Genomic DNA, 20125 nt, shown 5'->3' on the forward strand with positions numbered 1-20125 from the left:
AACATGATCTCATTTTGTCCAGGCTTGGTGGATGTTCATCCCAGCTAAGCCATTCCTTTAAGCCTCCTCTAATCATCTCCCTCGCCCTCTTCTCAGCAGTGATTTCAGGACTTCTCTAGTCTGCCCAGACTTCTGACCTTGTCATCTTTCCCCACTCTTGAGAAATGACTTTGCCTTTTACACTACACAGAAAACAGAAATAATGAAAGGGAACTGTCTCAGTTCCCCAAGCTAATGACTTTGAACACCCCTAACTCACCTTTTCCTTTTTCTATTCTTTTCTAACACAAAAATTCTCTAATCTCTACCGATTCCAAAATATCAACACTAAAACTTGCGTAGGGGTCTCCCATCCTTATAACAACAAATGAACAAATAAATAATGGAACTCTCCTCCATCTTTCCTCTGTATCTCTTTTCTCTCCTTCAGAGCTGAACATTTTTACTCAGTTTTCCCTTCTTCGCCTCCCTTTCTGTTGCTGCTTTTTCCATGATCTTCCTCCTTTGCCCCCCTTATTACTAAGTCCAGTGAACTCTTCTCCATCCTTGTCTCCCATGACTTTTGTGTGTCATTTGATCCTTGATTCCTCTCGAAACATTTTCTTGCCTTGAACTCCATGACTACATGTTTTTCTGGGTTTCCTTTGGATTTTCCTTCTCATTCTGCTTTGTGGAATACTTCTCTGCCTAGTTTGATGCCGCATTGATATTTTTGAAGGTTCTAGCCTACAGCTTCCCTTTTCACTACCTGTAATTTCTTGGTAGTTTCACTTTAGCAACTGAGCTTGTATTATTACTTATTTTTCTTTCCTGTTTTGTTACTGTAAAATTTTCTATTCAGGGATCCCAACTCCCCTGCACATTTTGTAAATGTTTCTGGATGCCTTCTTTGCAGTAGGTGGAATTAATATTTCTTGCTGATTACAAGAACAAAAGTAGAATTTTCTTGGATGGATTTTGGTTTAAAGGACTCTCCTCAATAACTCTAAATCACTTTTCTTTAGGTCTTATTTTAGGTTCACTGTTTGTGTCTCCTCTTTCCTTGGGGCAGGGTTTAGCTCACTGATTTAGCACTTTAACTCCTTCCTGCATCCTCTATGTAGATTATTGCGGTAAGTAGGCTTCTAACCACAGATCAATTATGCAACATGGTAGACAACTTGTCTTGATGGATTTTCAGAAGCATGAATTAAGGTTCTCGTTAAGGAGGATGGACACAATAGATATGAGGACTCAACATGCTCATAGGAAATGAATGGACTGGGTGGATATTTGGGCTGTGGTTTGAAATGACTTGTAACTTATCTATGGGAAATAAAACTATACCTAAACTGGGTCCAAATCTTGAAAGATGAATAAATTTCTTGGTAAGATGTTACATATGTTAATAGCTTTGCAATACTAATACTAAATTTTAAAGTTTATTAGTGACTCTCAATATATCCACCTATGATGAAATTTAGTAGGTTTCACTCAATATAGAATGTATTCATTACTTAGTTTCCCTTTTGCAAACCCTTGTCACAAGGGACATATCAATAAAAAGCTATTGAAATAGAAATAAATGACCTTTTGAGCACATCATAAACACATAGGTCAGGTCTTCCATATATAGGCTTACATTTTTCACACGTTACCATATGTTCTTTACACATCATACACCTCTTATTCAGAGTCTTGGCCACCACTCAATTACGCTTACACCTGCCTAAAACTGCATGCATGCGTGTTTTATATTTTTATGTACAGTGTATGTATTTAGGTAAGCCAATATCCACCCCTTCCTTTTCAAAGAGATTTATTCACTTAGGGGAGGTCTACCTTTCATTCACTGTGCATGCAGAACTCAAATTAATGCTAAGGTGGGTTATGTTTTTATGTCTTGGGAAGAATAAACTTCTTAAATGCTTTACAAGGTTTTTATTTTGGCACTGGGACAGGACCACCTTGTGCTCTCTGAGTTGCTAAAATATGAAATTGTTGATTCATTCTGGTTTCTGAAGGCAATTTTTTTTTTAACAGCAAAGAGAGGTAATCTCGGTATTGTGATATACTCCATGCCACAGTACATTCAAGGTAATGAGCATGTTTGAAATGGAGGCCACTGGTAACAAGAAGATGCTTAAATTGGGGAAAAAATGTCTAGTTCAGAGCCAAAAGCTGTTGTCTTATTACAAGTCAACACCATCTATTGTTTCAAAAAAATGTTCAAAATGGTAATATGTGAGGGAAGTAGCTGAGTTTTATAAAAGATGAAGTTTAAAGTGTCTCTCTTGTGTAGCAAGTGAACCTTAGATGAAAAATCCCAGTGGGGTGAGGAGAAAGGTAAGTTTTCTACATGGCTGTACATATTTTTAATAAATAAACTAAGATCATTTATTTTTCCTATGTCCCAGTAGCCACCTTTCTGCTACCATGCAGTTCAATTTACAGAGGTTCTGTGACGTGTTATTTTTATCTTTATAGTACAAGCATATAGTAGCACAAGGCAGCAACAGAAATGCAAAATCACAGCTTTTTAAATCCAGACACTTAAAGCTAAAAAATGTCTGGACCTTGCTTTTGTTAGAGCGACACTACACTTTTTGGCCAGCAGCAGGAGGCATTACTGCATCACAGTCAGAAGAAGCTGTAGGTCTTCTTATGACTTCTTAGGTGTCCCTTCCCATCGGAGTCAAATAATTCCTCTTCTCTGAAGCCACCTTTCCCATCTGCATTGCATTTCTCTGCACAAAGGGAGTAGAGTGAGTCTCACATTAGAGGGCAAATTAATTCCCTCTTATTTTACATCTGCACTGAGAATAAGCAGGCTCCAGGCCCTTCATGATTTTGAAACTTATATATGCTGGGTTTATAAGATATCAGTATAGCCCATTCATTTGGTCCAATACATAAAAAGAGTAGGAGGATAAAAAGAAAAAATCAGATTGAATTTACCATTGAAATCCATTATTTTTAACAACCAGAAGGGTTAAACCTCAGTATCCAGTAATCCCATGTCAACAAACACAGTGGGTCTTCAACTTTGACTGGGAAGCTGCCACTCTCAGGAGAAAGGACTCATGTAACATTCGTACACATCAGTAAAGCACAGCTTTATGTCAACCCTATGTCATCTGTGTCGTTCACTTCCATCTTGCACAGATATTCAAATAGCATTTTTCACTGCACAAATATCATTATAGCCCCAACCAAATTAACCTCGCAAATTACACTGTCTCTGGCCATGAAGCCTGCTTCTTTCAGACTGCAGAAGGTGCCCTGGAAAAATGAGGAGGAATTAGTTTATTTTACTTACTACAAAGATAGGAACATACTCTTTTAAAAAATGACATAAGTATGTGTACCATGTTTTCTGGCTACAGGAAGATTAAATTCCTTTATAATTATGCGTTTTATATAATCATGCCAGGGCATAGCTCAAAATATTTGGATTCACATATCCTGTGCAAAGGGGAGCTTTCCACATAAAGAAATACTCTAATTGTATACAATGCCTGTCTCAGACAGGTGGGATGACAAGAGGTGGAAAGAAGCTATTGCTTGCTTCCTCAGGAGTTTCTGTACCCATTAACCTATTTCATCATGAAACTTCTGTGTGCGCAGACCATTAAGGTAAAGAAAAAACTCTATTTCAAAGTGTGTATGTGCGCTGGTAAAAGGACATCTTTTACCAAATAAATCTTAAATCAAACCCATCATGCAGCCTCTTGTCAATGCTGGGTTCATAGAACTGTGCTTTTCAGATGGTCAGAGGGTGTCTGTTCCTCTAAAATGACCCTTGATCCAAGCGGCTGGGCAATGAGGATGATAGATTCAGACTGCCAAGTTCCCATCTAGCACTTACCTTTGTGCTTTTCTCCTCTTCTGTTGACATTGACCTCACACTCAGCAAGGTACTTAGATTCAGATTCATCCCTGCAAGGATTTGATGACACATTTTTGCAACTCATATCTTTCCTTGACCACTCCCCGAAATATTCTTGCTGCAGGATTGAGTCATGGCCATTTCCATCTCTGACTTTTGGGTTTACACTCAATCGTGTGACACATATTTACTGACTACCTAGTATATGCCAGGTGCCAACTGTGGAGAGTACAATGATGAAGAAAATACAGTCTTAATGGAAATGACCATCTGCTGGGGGCTACAGGTAACTAGAAAGATAGTTTATAATCCTTACATCGTAAGTGCTGTAGGAGGGGACAATTTGGGTTTCAAGACGGCAGAAAGGGAAGATGCCAGGTCAGAACTGGGGGTGGGGGAGTTAACTGATAGGTGTCCCTAAGGGACTCTTCCTGGAGGAAGTAGCATGACCTCTGTCTAAACAATAGGGCTGAGTAGGGTCACAAGTTAGGGTTCTTGTGCAGTTACATGAAATGAATTTTCATGGCCGTGTGCATCCAACTTCTTAGATGCCATACTGGTTTCATTCTCGAAATATTTATTCTCAAACATCTGCTTCTCCTCCTTTCTCTCAGTCCTACGACAGAAAACTTAAATAGTTTATTGAATTGCCATGATTTCACCTAAGAACAGTGGGCCATGTAACACAAAGGAGAGTGAAACTGTGAGGCTCTGTCATAGCTGTGGCCGGTAGTGGATGCCGGCAAAGCACCAGCAGAATTTCCTGCGCGGCGGCTGTATTCCTATCCCTTTCATAATATTATTCATCTGTGTCTTCTCCACCTGTCTTTTTTCTTTAAACTGTCTCCAAAGTTTTGTCTGGTTTATTGTTTTGCTTCAAATAACCAGGTTTGGCTTTGCTGATTCTCTGTTATCTTTGTTTTCTATTTTAGTTCGTTAAAATTTCTCCTCTTTATTATACCATAAAATCTACTTTCCTTGGTTTTATTTTTTTCCTCCTCTCCTCTCAAATTGTAAAGCTAGACTCTTAAATAATTAATTTTCACTCACTGGTGATATAATTCAATGCTAGAAATTTCTAATAAATATTGCTTTATTTCACAGGAGATTTAATGTGTAATGTTTTCCTTGTCTCTCAGTTCCACGTATTTTTAAAAATCCATTTGATTTATTCTTTGAGCCATGTGTTCCCCAGAAGTGTGTTTAAAAACATTGCTATAGCTACCCCAGCTCTCGTTTGGTTGGTATATGACTTGTATTTTTTAACTCTGCTTATTTGTGTCCTTACGTGCTGGGTATGTCTCTATAGTTTATGGGCAGTTTATTTTTTAAAGTTTTAAAAAATCCAAACTGATAATCCCTGTATTTCATTTCTGCCATTTCAGTTCACTTCTTCTTTGCCCATTTCCTGTTTTCTTCTTTTGTATTTCTTGCTTTTGTTTTTATAGATTTTTTTTTGCTTGTTTTCATCTTATTTTTTTCTCTCACATATTTGGAAGTTATAAACCCCCATTCTATTGTTTTATGGATAATCTTTGAAATTTTACCATGCACACCTAAAACTTGAAAGATCTGAAGTTAACAACTTGATATCGACTTGAATAATATGTTATATGATCTGAATGTTTGCATTTTCTGAAAATTTAAAGGTTAAAACCTTCACCCCCACAGTGATAGTATTAGGAAGTGGAGGCTTTGGGGTGTGATTAAGTCAGGGGAGTAGAGCATTCATGAATGAGTTTAGTGCCCTTATAAAATTGATCCAAAGAAACTTCTCTGCCCCTTCCACCATGTGAGTATACAAGAAGGCCCCGTCTATGAGAAGGCAAGCACTAACCAGACATCACATCTGTTTATGCCTTAATCATGGACTTCCCAGTCTCCAGAACAGGGAGAAATACATTTCTGTTTATAAGCTACCAGTTTATAGTATTTTGTTATAATAGCCCAAACGGAATAAGACAATACAGAATTTATTACACTTTAATTTCAATCAACAGTTTTTTACTCTATATGCTGAAAATTTCTCAATATTGTAGATCTCTTTTTTTCCAATCACATAAACTGGACATTATTCATATTTTAATTGAGTATAAGCATAATTTTTTAAAGATTTGTTACATGTTTACCAGAGTTTTGCTTATATCCTCTTTCAATTTTGGATTTTCTTTCTGGAGTCATTTTTCTTCCACTTGAAGTACTGTGAAGTTTTTAGGGGTTATTTTAATGAAATTCTATTTTTTTTATAAACTCTCAATTTTTGTTTGTCAAAAATGTCTTTATTTTTCTTTTTGCTCTTGAAGGATAATTTTGTTGTACACAGTTCTAAGTTGAGAGTTACGTTTCAGCACCATGAAGATGTCATTAAACCGACTTTTGTTTCCCTTATGGCTTTTGAGATATCAGTTTTCCACTAATTATGTTTCTTTTCTTTTGTATAGATCTGTCTTTTTTCCTCTGGCAGCTTTTAAGATGTTCTCTTGTTTTTTGTTTGAAGTTTTATAGAAACTTCAAATGTTCAGGAGTATTTTTTAGAAATGTATTTGGCTATATCAGGGCACTATAGATATGGATCCACTTTATTTTCCTTCAGCTATCCTGGCTCAGTGGATGAGTTTCAGTGGATGAGTTTCAGGTTTGCCCTTGATTTCGTGGTGGCTAGCATTTGTGCCAAGGGTAACTCTGAGTTTAACATCACTAATCAGTGTTTGGCTTTAGCTCACTGTTCTTGAGTTTGTTTGTTTGTTTTTAAAGAACCTTCATTCATTAATTTTATTATAGGGATTTCCCTTTCTTTTTCAGAATTCTAGCAATGCATTAAATAAGTACATTTGTTATGTAGATCCTCTTTTTCTTTCCAGCTCATCTCTCTAACCCTCCTTAGCAGGAAAACGTTCTTAACTTTTAGGAACTCGTGACTGGAATTGGCCCACCTAGAAAATCCAGAATAATCTCCCCATCTCAAGGTCCATAACCTTGATCACATCTGCAAAATCCCCTTTTCCATGTAAAATAACATTCATGGGTTTTGGGGCTTAGGGCCTGGGCATGTTATGGGGGTTGGGGGGTAGATTCTTCCATCTAAATAATTTATTTCTATGCTTCAGGTTCCTCATCTGTACAATGAGGCTAATACCTTCTCAGTTGTATTTTGGTGAAGATCCAGACATTGATTTGTAGTGAGAATCAACAGTTGAGGTATGGGTACTTTGCACATTTTAAAGTAATATATCAGTATGACATATGAATAAAATTGTTAACGAATAATATGCTTGCTAGACTTTCTTATTTGACTTTGAGTCTCCAATAACCTGAAAAGGATCTAATATTCGATAAATGTTTGCTGAGTGACAACATGCATAATTATTTCTATTTTTGTCTTTTAGCCGGGGAAGATCCCATTTTTGTGAGGCTTTAAGAATATATAATTGGTAGCATTCTCTTTAATAAATAAAATATGAAGTCCTAAACAGAAAATTAGGCACAGAGCCTTGGAAGGGGCCTGTGCAAATGAGGTGCCCTGAAACTTAAGCTTCTTTATCTTTCCCCCAACTCTACCTCTACCTCATCTTTACTTTTTTTTTTCTTTTCATTTTCTTGCTCCTCACTACCTTATTGACTTGCTCCAGTACTTCATTTCCAGCTTTCTTTTTTTTTTATGTTCCTTATCTTGGAACTAAAACCCCATTTCGTTAATGTCCTACTGTCTGTAGTCCAATGTGATAGTAATGATGTAAAAAAGAAATACATAATTAATCTATTTATTATATATTTATTGTGTGCCCACAACATGCCAGGCACTGGGTTCAAAGCTGTGGACACTAGGATGACACCACATGTCACATTTCACAAGTTGTCTGGTCCTGATTGGGTGAAAGAGAAATCCTGAGGGCAGAGGGTCCTACCCTAGAGATGTACTCAAAGCAGCCTGAGAAAAGTAACTGGAATGGAATTAGAAGGTACGTTAGAAAAAAGTATATCTCAAAACCCAATTAACAGAAGAATAAGCAAACGTAGGAAAGAGGAACAGATTTAAAAGCCTAGAGAGTTGGAAGCAAGACAGGCTTTGTCCACACGAAGAAAGAGCACAGGAGCCCAGTTAGAATTCAAGTGCTGAGGCCCCGGAGACACAAAGTTGAATCCAGGGCACCTGGTGAACTGGATGTGGTACCTAAAAGAAACTTTATAGGACGACATGCCGGTTCTTAAAATGCTCTTATCAATTCACCTTGAAGTCTTAATTTGGCATCAAAATCTCTTTCCAGAGATTTTTTTTTCCCATCAATCTTTTCTCATGTCAAGAAAAACTTAGGTTATTAATCTCTCATAGACACTGTGATGTTTGACACATATTGTATTACTGGGATAAATGGAATTATTAATAGAAATTCCAGGGAACCTGAAGGCTCCTGGGAAACATATTTAAAATGAAGGAGACAGGATTATTTTATTTTATGGAAAGACTTTTAACAAAGTTACAGGAAGTACAAGCCACATAACCTTGGCTTTGTCCAATACTGCACATTGTGTGCTTAGTATATGTTGGCACACAATAAACACTTGCCTGTTAATGGTTTGCCTGGGGTTTTACATATTCAAGGAATTTTCACATGATTTTATATTTTTTCCTATAAAACTCTCAGCATTTGCAGAGATGTTATTACTTATTTTGCTTGGAGTTTGTTCTTAACATCATTGATTTATCCTCTAAACTCCTGACACTATCTTGTTCCAGAAGCTGTGCTATGTGCTGCGGATGCTAAGATAAGTAGATCATAATCTCTGTCTTTTAGAAGTTTCTGGTCCAGTGGGGAAAAAGACCATCAAACAGAGGAATGTTCATATCTACTGAACCAGACCACAGAGAAGGAAGGACCCACCTGCCTAGAAAGGCAAGGGAAGACTTCCCAAAGACTGTCATTTTAAAGCTATGTCCTAAAAGGCAAGCAGAGAATTTGTTAGGTAAAGATAACCAATGGGAGGAAATAATGAATTAATTAAGGCAAAGGAGGGATGGGGTTGGAGAGTAACCATGTGTAAGAACATCAGGTTAGGATTTTGAAGCAGCTTAGGTGTTTGGAAGGACAGGAGAGGGTGGCTATTTAGGTCAATAATGTTGCAAGGCGTAAGGTCATCAGATCTCTTGACAGTGGGTTGAAGTCTTCTCTGCCACTGGACTGTGCTTTCTCACTGGCTTATTTAGCATTATGTTCTGGAGCCTTAGTCCCTGGCATATCACAGGCACTCAAATACCACTTTTTCATGCTTTCTCTTCTACACACACACCCCTACCCCCACCCACATACTATACACGAGTTATGACAACTAAACATCACTTGACTAAATTTTTTCTTCAGGGGGTTTTACCATTGTGAGAGGTTTGACTTAATGAATCCTACATTTCAAAACCTACTATTTTTTTCTAGGGATCTTGTACTTTTAAATAAATTAGTTTTGATTGGGTTTTCTGTACCTAGGTTGTGTCCCCAGTTACCTGGTAGGGTCCTTTGTGACTGACAAATTGCTTATCTTCTCAAATTTAAGTGCATTTAGGAACTTTAAGTCTGGTTAGTTAACACTCTCATGAGTTCTGGATATGTGGGCTGGAGAAAATTTGAACAGAAAATCATAAGTTACAACTTTTGACAAATTTAAACTACCCATGAAATAATTGACTGTATTTCAACAATCATTTCTTCTCTGATGGATCTCAACTAAAGTAGAAGTACTGAGAAAGATAACATAATATCTCCTCTCTGTTTTCCTCCATTTAGAGCTAATTTTCCACTTGGACAAAGCAAGAGAAAGAAGAAATATCTATAAATAAGATATAATGATAGTTCTTTCAACTGCACTGACTTTGATTTAAAGCAGGAAATTTTCTACCATATTGAAGAAAACATAACATAGCACCCTCTTTCCTTGTAATTTATTTGGCTGTGACTCATTTAATGCAATATTTAATTGGAAAGCTGGTTTTCAGCAAATTGTTTCAGTTAGCACAAGGAACAACTACTGTTTACAATCTATCCTTTGTATAGAAAGGAAACACTAGGAATAGCATTTGAGTGAATGTTTTCAGTGCAGATTTGAAGAACTCCATGACAGTTTTCTACCTTCACACTACTTTGTTCACTCTAGTTTTTGATCTGACTTCTCTAGATAGTGCCCTTTTTTTTTTTTTTTTAGATCTTGTTCATCTTTCCTGTAGTCATACTTTATTGTCCTGTATCCCATTCCCTCATAGTTCTACTCCCGATGGAGTGAGAAAATTCAATCTGCAAGCCAAAGCATGTTATTGAGTGGTAGCATGTGAACATGGTAGCCATACATCTGAAAACATAGGGTCATGTCTACCACAGTGGAAATTTTACGTGCTATTTGGGCAGGGGGAAGTACATTTTCTGTTTATGTGCAGAGAAAAGACTTGTCTCCAGTTAATGCATAGATGAGAAGAGGAGAGGTTGACTATAGCTGCAATTGTAAGACCAGATGGAGATGCATAGCACACTTTCAGATTATGGAGCTTGGAATTAAGTGTTCTCTTTCTTCATCTCTGATGAGTATCAATTTTTCCTCTTTTCTTCAAAAGACATGTTAGACCTCAGCAAATACCTGTAACCTTGAGATATTGTCATACTGCTAATGATATTTTAGCTCTATATAGACGATCTGAAAAGATTTCTTTATGATGATCTTTCCAGCTGCTTCAGCTGCATACACACAAAATAGATGAATCACATTACTAACAAGGATATTTTCTTAACAGCATGGATTGAGTAGGAGGGGTAGAGGGAGATGGCAATGAAAAAAGGAACTTGATTGCTTCTGTTTGAAATAACTATCTGATTAAAACAACAGCAACAATAACAACACCAACAAAGAGGAAAATATACTCTACCACCAAAAAAACATAACAATTTTCACTTTGGATGGACCATTTCCTTTGAAATGAAAAGAAAAAATGAAGCAGTTACACCATGGGTGTCCCTAGCACAAGATGTATCCAACCTATAACTTCTGATTACTCAGAAATTCACAGAAAGTAAATCCAGATAGGATTAAGAAAGCCCCTAGGGACTAACAAGTGGAAGAATATTTATTTGTTTGCACCAAATAGTTGACTGAATACTGAATAACTATTAGCTTAAATTGCGATAAACTCAGTTATTTAACTGAGATCTAACAGTTTGCATTTTTCTTTTTTTCTCCTAAGCAGCCTCTGAATAACATCTTTAGAGTATCTCACAAACAGAATGACTATGATCTTTATAACTGAATAGCAGCTAGCAGCATTGTTCAGCAATTTTCTAATATTTCCTTTTGTTTTCTAAGATGGCACTTGTTAGAATATAGGAGCAGACACTCACAGAGATATTTTTCCCCTTTTGGAAAAGAGTAAAGGGATGCTTTATCTAGAAACACGCATGTCTTTTATGATGAAGGGATATAGTTTGAAATAGAAGACCAGGTTCTGACTCAGAATTTTGTTTCCCAATCACTGATTAATCTCCACCTGCTCATTTTTCCACATCCTTTGGCAGCAAATGTGTTGATATTAAGGTTTATCAACTGATATCAATTGACACATTTGATTTTTTTTCTTATTGTTGTTTGATGTAGACTATCCCATTAGAGAATATATTTGTAGCCAGAAAACCACCTTGGACTTTTAGGGAGCAATTCCTCCCTAAAAGCGGAGCAATGGTCAGGGCCTTCTGGAATTACTCCTACAAGAATAGGAGCAGGGAAAGGGGATATATTTTGGAGAGGAAGTGGGATATAAAGAGGACATTTGTGCACAAGGATTTAGGATATTAGCTTAAGTAGAGTAAGAAGGACAGAGCTTATAACCCCAATGGGATGAAATGGCTATCCCTATTTCTTTGTGTTTCTAGGTGTGTCTGGAGAAACAATTTGTAATATTAATCTAGAATTGTTTTCTCCGTGAATCTTTGATTCTCTTCCTCTCATCCAACTCAGGGAAGGGGTGTGAAAAAGCAGAAAGAAGAAATGACATTCCAGTATTTCTGGCTTTTTATTAGTTAGTTTATCCGTCATTTAAAAGCCCCACAGAGGAGAGAGAATTGGCAGGCTGGACAGAGTATCTTGGCCAGAAGCAGTAGGGAGAGCTGGACTAAAGCCCGTAAGACTAGAGAGATGTGTCTCCACTTGCAAGGAGAAAGCAAGATAGTTTGTATAAGTCCCTGTGTGGTGGAGACCAAGGCCTCAGTCAACAGAAGTAAGGTTGAATGGTGGAAAACCCCTGAGAGGAAATGACTGTGTGGGGTATTTGAGAAGGTGGTTTCAATGGACAAACTCCGAGAGAGCTTTTATGTCCCATGTGTACCTGGCAGGAGTGAGCCAGCATGCCAGAGGGGCCATGTGGAGAAAGACAGAGGGTGTCTCAGTAGCTGTCTGTGTGTGGACAGATGCTTAAGGATCAGAGAGATCCCACTCCTTAATCCCAAGGCATTCTCTCAGAACACACTAAGGCACAGAAAATCACGAATGGGACTGAGTTTAAGTTTCCCACTACTCATGCAGGAAAGGGGGCTCTTACAACAAAAAGTTTTATAATGTAAAGATTGTAGATTTCTCGCTCACTTGAATTTGTGGACTGAGATTCATACCTGTAAATAGAGTTAAAAAGAACAACAGTGTGATATTGACATGAGGCCTCAAGAGATGGTTATAAGAAGCAAAAGAAGGGAAGGAAAAAGAGCACACTAGTCATATGAAGTGACAGGTGCCTGAACCATCCTGTCCTGCTGCCTTGGAACTGAGAACACCCTGAGTTGACTGTGTAGGAGACTGAAAGGATTGAGCACTTACTGCTTCAGCGTGCTTTCTTGAAGAGCAGCTGGAAAGCATCTAGAGCAGTGAGATGACCATAGCAGGAGACCAATATTGACTAGGAGACTGTGGGGCCACATTCCATTGTCCACCGTGCTGCAACAAGACCCAATGGAAGTGCTTACTTGAGATACTGGGTCTTTGCAGGCTTGAGTGTGGAAATATGTAAGGTTCTTCTTTTGGTTTGTGAAACCCTCAAGATTATGAACAGCCCAGAGGAGTGAAGAGCATGAAGAAGGAGAAACTGGACTTCTTGCTTATAAGACAGGTAGCTCTGTTCCACATTGTCGTGCTGACTCCCTGAATAGCAGGGCATTAATTTAGGCCAGTTGGTCTTTAATTATTTAATATAGCAGATACATAGTCAGTTCAGGTTGAGGATATCTGATTTGTTGGGCAAAGTAGAAGACTTTAAGAGGGCTAGGTTGGAGTTCCACATTCCAACTTTTAGGAATGATGTAATCTCTGGCATGATCTATCTCACTGTTTCCTGATTTGTTAAATGGAGATTACTACATTGCATAGTGATACAGAGGGGGAACCATGAGTACAAGTTGAAATCTTAATCTCCAAGGAAGTATTATGGAAGTACAGGGGAGGAATCAGTAATTCTTCCTCAGAAATGGAATCAATGACATTTGACATTGGGATTGAAGACTGAGTAGAATTTCACTGGAACAACAACGAGGGTTCCTACACAACTAACGGTTTATGTACAATAATAGTGTATATGCGAGGCTGTGTGGTATGTGCATAAAATCAGTCCTGCATCAATGCCTACCCATGTCATTCTGGCATTCTGCTAGAACCGTCTGTAACTCTCTACCTGAGACTTTCTGTGTATTGGGCAGGCTGGAAATGGTAAGAGATGAACGTATGCAGTAGCTGTTCTTGGCCAGTGACAAATGGATTGGAGAATACACACTCCACCTTCCTTGACCTTGGAGGCAGAAGGGATTGGGGGTTGGATAATAAGGAAGAGTGTTCCTCACTATCTTTTAGAACTCCCCAATAAGATTGAACTCAGTTGACCTACATCTAACACCTGCTTGACAAGGCACAAATTATTGGTTCTCTTTCCTTTTCTATATTTCTCTCCAGACATTTACTGTTGCTTCCTGGGATCGTTTCCCAAATAATATAGCACCAGTTCTCAAATCCTTGTCTCAGAATCTGCTTCTGGGGAAACCAGCTTAAGACAGAGACATTTGTTGCTCATATAAGGCATAAGGAGAGTCGAGGCAAGGGCTGGTAGGGGAGCTGTTATTTAAAGGTAATAGTGAAGCCCAGCAGGACATGCTGAGCATTTAGATAATACAGAAAATAGGGAGCCATTAAAAATCTAAACATAGGGGAAACTGGGAGGAAAGCAAAAGTGATATTACATATCCACTTTTTAGAAAGCAAGCACAACTAGCTTTATAATGAAATAGGTTGGAGAAGGTAGGGAAGGCATTTTATTGGTGACAGTGAAAGAGACAAAAGTAGTATTTTGATGAGTAATAATGAAAGCTAAATTTGTGTACTAATAGGGAATTTGCAGAGAATCTGTAGGATTAGGCAAATAATAGGGTAAGAATTTTAAAGGGAGGAGAGTGTACGGTCATTGATGAAGCCAACATTTTTGGCCTTAACAGACGGGTAGGTGGTGAAGCAATCAACACAGATAAGTAAGAATGGAGAATAAAACACTGGATTTGATTGCTTGTGGAGGATTCAGATGGCACCATCTAAACTTGCCATTTAACAGTTGTTGAACTTATTTTGACCCAGGCAACGACTAGATGGCTAGGTCCTAGTGCTGAGAAGTCACAGTTTCTGCTCTTATGCACCTTAACTGAGTAGTGGAAATGTTGTAAACGTGATATAATGAGAAGACTATTTACACATAGGTGTTGGTTAAAACTGCAGGGGTTAATTTTTTTATTAGTAGAAAAATATTCTACTGTTTTGCTAAGATAATGTCTGAACTTGGTGGAATTTCTTTTCATAGGCAAATAGTGCTGTGAAAGAATAGATTACAATATTGTAGCCCTGAAAGTTTTAACATTAATATTTTTTTAAAAAGAAAACAGAAAGAGAGGAAGTGCATAGTCAAAAGAATTAGAATTCCCCTGTTTAAGTTGATGTAGAATAATAAAAATCATGAGGCATTGATTGTGGCCTTATTATGTATTAACAGTCTTGTCTGCTAGTGTTAGTGTGTCTTCAGTGGCAGAAAAAGTAAAAATAAATATATTTTCTTCTCTTGATGCTATTTGCCTTATTTGTAAATAGCAATATTTGTTTGACTTCTTGGAAAAGAAACAATAACTGAATTGTGTTTTGAAACTCAGGGAAAAAGACTCAAAAGTGTGTTCCATGCATTGCCCAATTCTTTTAAAAACAGTGTTTCAATACAATTTAGTATTTCAATAATATTTTTTTCCTAAAGGATGGTAGTATAGAATCCTGACATGATAAGCACCTAACTTTCTCAGCTTGTTGTATAGGTCTTGTGGGCCTTTATTTGTTTAATTGAAATAATGTTATTTTTGAATCATTTAATATCATCTTGACTGCCTTGGCTTTTTGTGTCCCAATCTAAAATAATTCAAGAGATATAGGACATCTGCCTTGTAAATTACATAACGTTTTGTATCTTTTACCATTGGGTGGTAGTTTTTAAAATTATTGAATCTATCTTCAATTATTCATTTCAAATATCGCATATACTTTAAAACCTAACTCACAACCAAATGACCTCTTTTGGGATATTTTCATCCATTGTGACAATTTAATATATATATCTTACATTTCCTTGATTTATAACTATTGTTTTTTTTTTCATTTATTTCTTTAGTCAATTAATTTCTTAGTAAGTATTTATAGAGCTTCTGAAGCTCAAGCCTGCCAGGGGAATCATTCACATGGGAACAAAAACTCTGATTTACCCACATTTTCAATAAATCCTTCATCAGGTTGCTGGTTCCTTGCCTGTGGTGAGCAGGCGTTGCTATAATGAAGTCCCAGAACAGTTTAGACTGGCAAAGGAACACTTTTCAAAGAACCTCGTGGGGCTTCACACTCAGCAGCTGGGGGAACTTGTAGGAATTGAGACCTTGGAAGATTTGTCTATTCTCTGCGTTGCTGTTTCTTCTGCGAAGATAAAAATCTAAACCTTACTCACGTTAAAGAGATCTGTATCTTTTTTTTTTTTTTTTTTTGAGTCGGAGTCTCGCTCTGTCGCCCAGGCTGGTGTGTGCAGTGGCACGATCTTGGCTCACTGCAACCTCTGCCTCCTGGGTTCAAGTGATTCTCCTGCCTCAGCCTCTCAGGCAGCTGGGACTACAAGCGCCCACCACCACACCCAGCTAGTTGTTTTGTATTTTTAGTAGAGATGGGGTTTCATCGTTTTAGCCAAGGTGGTCTCGATCTCCTGACTTCATGATCTGCCATCCTTGGCCTCCCAAAGTGTTGGGATTATAGGCATGAGCCACCGCGCCCAGCTGAGATTCCTATCTTTCATCTGGTGGTGCCTTTCTCAGAATCACATCCTCATCAGCCACTTGACGACACATGCCCAGGTTTTGCCAAAACACCACGTAAGCACTGGAAATACAACAGTATGGCAGACTGCAGTATGGACCTCTCAGGAACCAGGAGCATGCAAGATTGCAGTGCTTCTCCCCCTTTTGGTGTGAGGACCTCTTTATAGTCTTAAGGTATCATCAAAGACCCCAAACAACTTTTACTGATATGGGTTATATTCATATTTACCGTGTTGAAAAATAAAGCTAAGCACTTTTTGAAATTGTATTAATTAATTAATTTATTAAAACAACAATAGTAATCCCATTACAAGTTAGGTCTCTGTAGGTGAGGCATGTAGGTGATGCTGTGTCCATTTAAATCATTTATGTCATTCAACAAAAATTGAGCATTCTACTCTGTGGTGTGCATTGAATATATAACAACAATTTTATGTTGTTATATGCACTGGGTATACAACAACATTAATATTAAACCTATGTTTTGGTTATAGTGCAATAAAACTGTCCTGTCCTATGTACTGCTACAACAATAATGCTACTGTCTGCAAAGCATGTACAACACTACTATACTATTGTATGCACTGAGTACACATCAGCAATACCACCCTGTTTTCTGTACTAGATATACAGAAATTTTTGGGCAGATGCCCTCTTGAAGTCTTTACGTTTGATCCTTATAGATAGATCACAGATGAAAGTTGAAGACACTATTTTAAGAGTGAAAATACAAGAGAATCAAATTTGACCCACCTAGACTTGAAATGAAGATATTGATTTCCACAACGTCTATGTAGTTTGAGACGAAGAAACATCCAGAAGAAATTGGAAAAAACAGGAAGAATTGTAGAGAAGTCATTCTAACCTATGAATTAGGGAAGGTGGGTAGTTGGTGAATTAAAAAAAAAAAAAAAGAAGAAAAATAGAGGGAAGAAAAAGAAAGGGAAAGAAAAGAAAAGAAAGAGAAAACCACAAAACTGTGAGTGAAAATGATAGGAAATTATAAATATACATCATAAAATTTTTATCTTAAATACATAAATGCACATTGAAGCACATGGAGGCACTGCTTTCTATTCTCTTCTTTTAAGAGATAGGGTCTTGCTCTGTTGCCTGGATTGGAGTGTAGTGGCACAATCATAACTCACAACAACCTCAAACTCCTGGGCTCAAGGGATCCTCCTGCCTCAGCCTCCCTAGTAGCTAGGATTACAGGCAAGTGACATCATGGCCAGCTCTTTCTTTTTCTTTTCTTTTCTTTTTTTTTTTTTTTTTTTAAATTTAAAAGAGCTTTATTTCTCCCTGACTTATCCCAAGGACCTTATAAGACATCCAAACCATTCCATTTCTTCCATATGTCTTCTAAAGCCATTTTGAATAAATCCTTTTTTTTTAAAAATTTATTTATTATTATTATACTTTAAGTTGTAGGGTACATGTGCATAACGTGCAGGTTTGTTACATATGTATACTTGTGCCATGTTGGTGTGCTGCACCCATCAACTCGTCATTTACATCAGGTATAACTCCCAATGCAATCCCTCCCCCCTCCCCCCTCCCCATGATAGGCCCCGGTGTGTGATGTTCCCCTTCCTGAGTCCAAGTGATCTCATTGTTCAGTTCCCACCTATGAGTGAGAACATGCGGTGTTTGGTTTTCTGTTCTTGTGATAGTTTGCTAAGAATGATGGTTTCCAGCTGCATCCATGTCCCTACAAAGGACACAAACTCATCCTTTTTGATGGCTGCATAGTATTCCATGGTGTATATGTGCCACATTTTCTTAATCCAGTCTGTCACTGATGGACATTTGGGTTGATTCCAAGTCTTTGCTATTGTGAATAGTGCTGCAATAAACATACGTGTGCATGTGTCTTTATAGCAGCATAATTTATAATCCTTTGGGTATATACCCAGTAATGGGATGGCTGGGTCATATGGTACATCTAGTTCTAGATCCTTGAGGAATCGCCATACTGTTTTCCATAATGGTTGAACTAGTTTACAATCCCACCAACAGTGTAAAAGTGTTGCTATTTCTCCACATCCTCTCCAGCACCTGTTGTTTCCTGACTTTTTAATGATCGCCATTCTAACTGGTGTGAGATGGTATCTCATTGTGGTTTTGATTTGCATTTCTCTGATGGCCAGTGATGATGAGCATTTTTTCATGTGTCTGTTGGCTGTATGAATGTCTTCTTTTGAGAAATGTCTGTTCATATCCTTTGCCCACTTTTTGATGGGGTTGTTTGTTTTTTTCTTGTAAATTTGTTTGAGTTCTTTGTAGGTTCTGGATATTAGCCCTTTGTCAGACGAGTAGATTGCAAAAATTTTCTCCCATTCTGTAGGTTGCCTGTTCACTCTGATGGTAGTTTCTTTTGCTGTGCAGCATGATTGTATATTTAGAAAACCCTATTGTCTCAGCCCAAAATCTCCTTAAGCTGATAAGCAACTTCAGCAAAGTCTCAGGATACAAAATTAATGTGCAAAAATCACAAGCATTCTTATACACCAGTAACAGACAAACAGAGAGCCAAATCAGGAATGAACTTCCATTCACAATTGCTTCAAAGAGAATCAAATACCTAGGAATCCAACTTACAAGGGATGTAAAGGACCTCTTCAAGGAGAACTACAAACCACTGCTCAGTGAAATCAAAGAGGACACAAACAAATGGAAGAACATACCATGCTCATGGATAGGAAGAATCAATATCGTGAAAATGGCCATACTGCCCAAGGTAATTTATAGATTCAATGCCATCCCCATCAAGCTACCAATGAGTTTCTTCACAGAATTGGAAAAAACTGCTTTAAAGTTCATATGGAACCAAAAAAGGGCCCACATCTCCAAGACAATCCTAAGTCAAAAGAACAAAGCTGGAGGCATCACGCTACCTGACTTCAAACTATACTACAAGGCTACAGTAACCAAAACAGCATGGTACTGGTACCAAAACAGAGATATAGACCAATGGAACAGAACAGAGTCCTCAGAAATAATACCACACATCTACAGTCATCTGATCTTTGACAAACCTGAGAGAAACAAGAAATGGGGAAAGGATTCCCTATTTAATAAATGGTGCTGGGAAAATTGGCTAGCCATAAGTAGAAAGCTGAAACTGGATCCTTTCCTTACTCCTTATACGAAAATTAATTCAAGATGGATTAGAGACTTAAATGTTAGACCTAATACCATAAAAATCCTAGAGGAAAACCTAGGTAGTACCATTCAGGACATAGGCATGGGCAAAGACTTCATGTCTAAAACACCAAAAGCAACGGCAGCAAAAGCCAAAATTGACAAATGGGATCTCATTAAACTAAAGAGTTTCTTTTTCTTTTCTTTTCTTTTTTTTTTTTTCTTTTCTTTTCTTTCTTTTTGTAGAAACGGATCTCACTATGTTGCCTGGGCCTTGAGTTCCTAAGCAATCCTCCTGCCTCAGCCTCCCAAAGTGCTGGGATAACAGTCGTGAACCATCACACTCAGCCTGCTTTCTTGATATATAGTCTGGGTATTTTGATCTGATTGTTCAGACACTTGGAGTTCCACATTGTCTGCTTTATATGAACCATATACATCATCACTCTTTGATAATTTGCAGATCTGATTCTATTAAAGTAGAACAAGAATTTAGACACTTGCAAAAGCAAAAACAGTCTTGGTACAGAATTCTTCCAGATTTTTATTATTTTTTCAATTCTCTTACAATTTCCTTATCTGCAACAATTCAGTAGCAACTTTTGGGGAAGTAAGAAAGGGGAAAGTCTTTCTGCTTTTATTTCTACTCTTTACAAGTGTTTCCAAAGCGTTCATTTAAGTATCTGTAGAAAATACAACCTCATTTTCAGTTTTTTTAAACCAACTA

At 37.6% G+C, this 20125-nt stretch overlaps 1 long non-coding RNA gene across 1 annotated transcript in view; it reads right to left on the reverse strand.

Moving 5' to 3' along the window:
- Window positions 1-1601: 1601 nt before the first annotated feature.
- Window positions 1602-20125, reverse strand: part of LOC105482736 (uncharacterized) — a 102848-nt gene continuing 84324 nt past the window's right edge. Inside the window, exons 3-4 of the long non-coding RNA XR_987830.3 lie at window positions 17008-17119; window positions 1602-2726 (exon numbers count right to left, since the gene is read on the reverse strand). This is a non-coding gene — a long non-coding RNA (uncharacterized lncRNA). The remainder of the gene's footprint in view (window positions 2727-17007; window positions 17120-20125) is intronic.

The sequence above is a fragment of the Macaca nemestrina genome, chromosome 1 (genome assembly GCF_043159975.1).
Source record: "Macaca nemestrina isolate mMacNem1 chromosome 1, mMacNem.hap1, whole genome shotgun sequence".
Taxonomy (NCBI): Eukaryota; Metazoa; Chordata; class Mammalia; order Primates; family Cercopithecidae; genus Macaca; species Macaca nemestrina.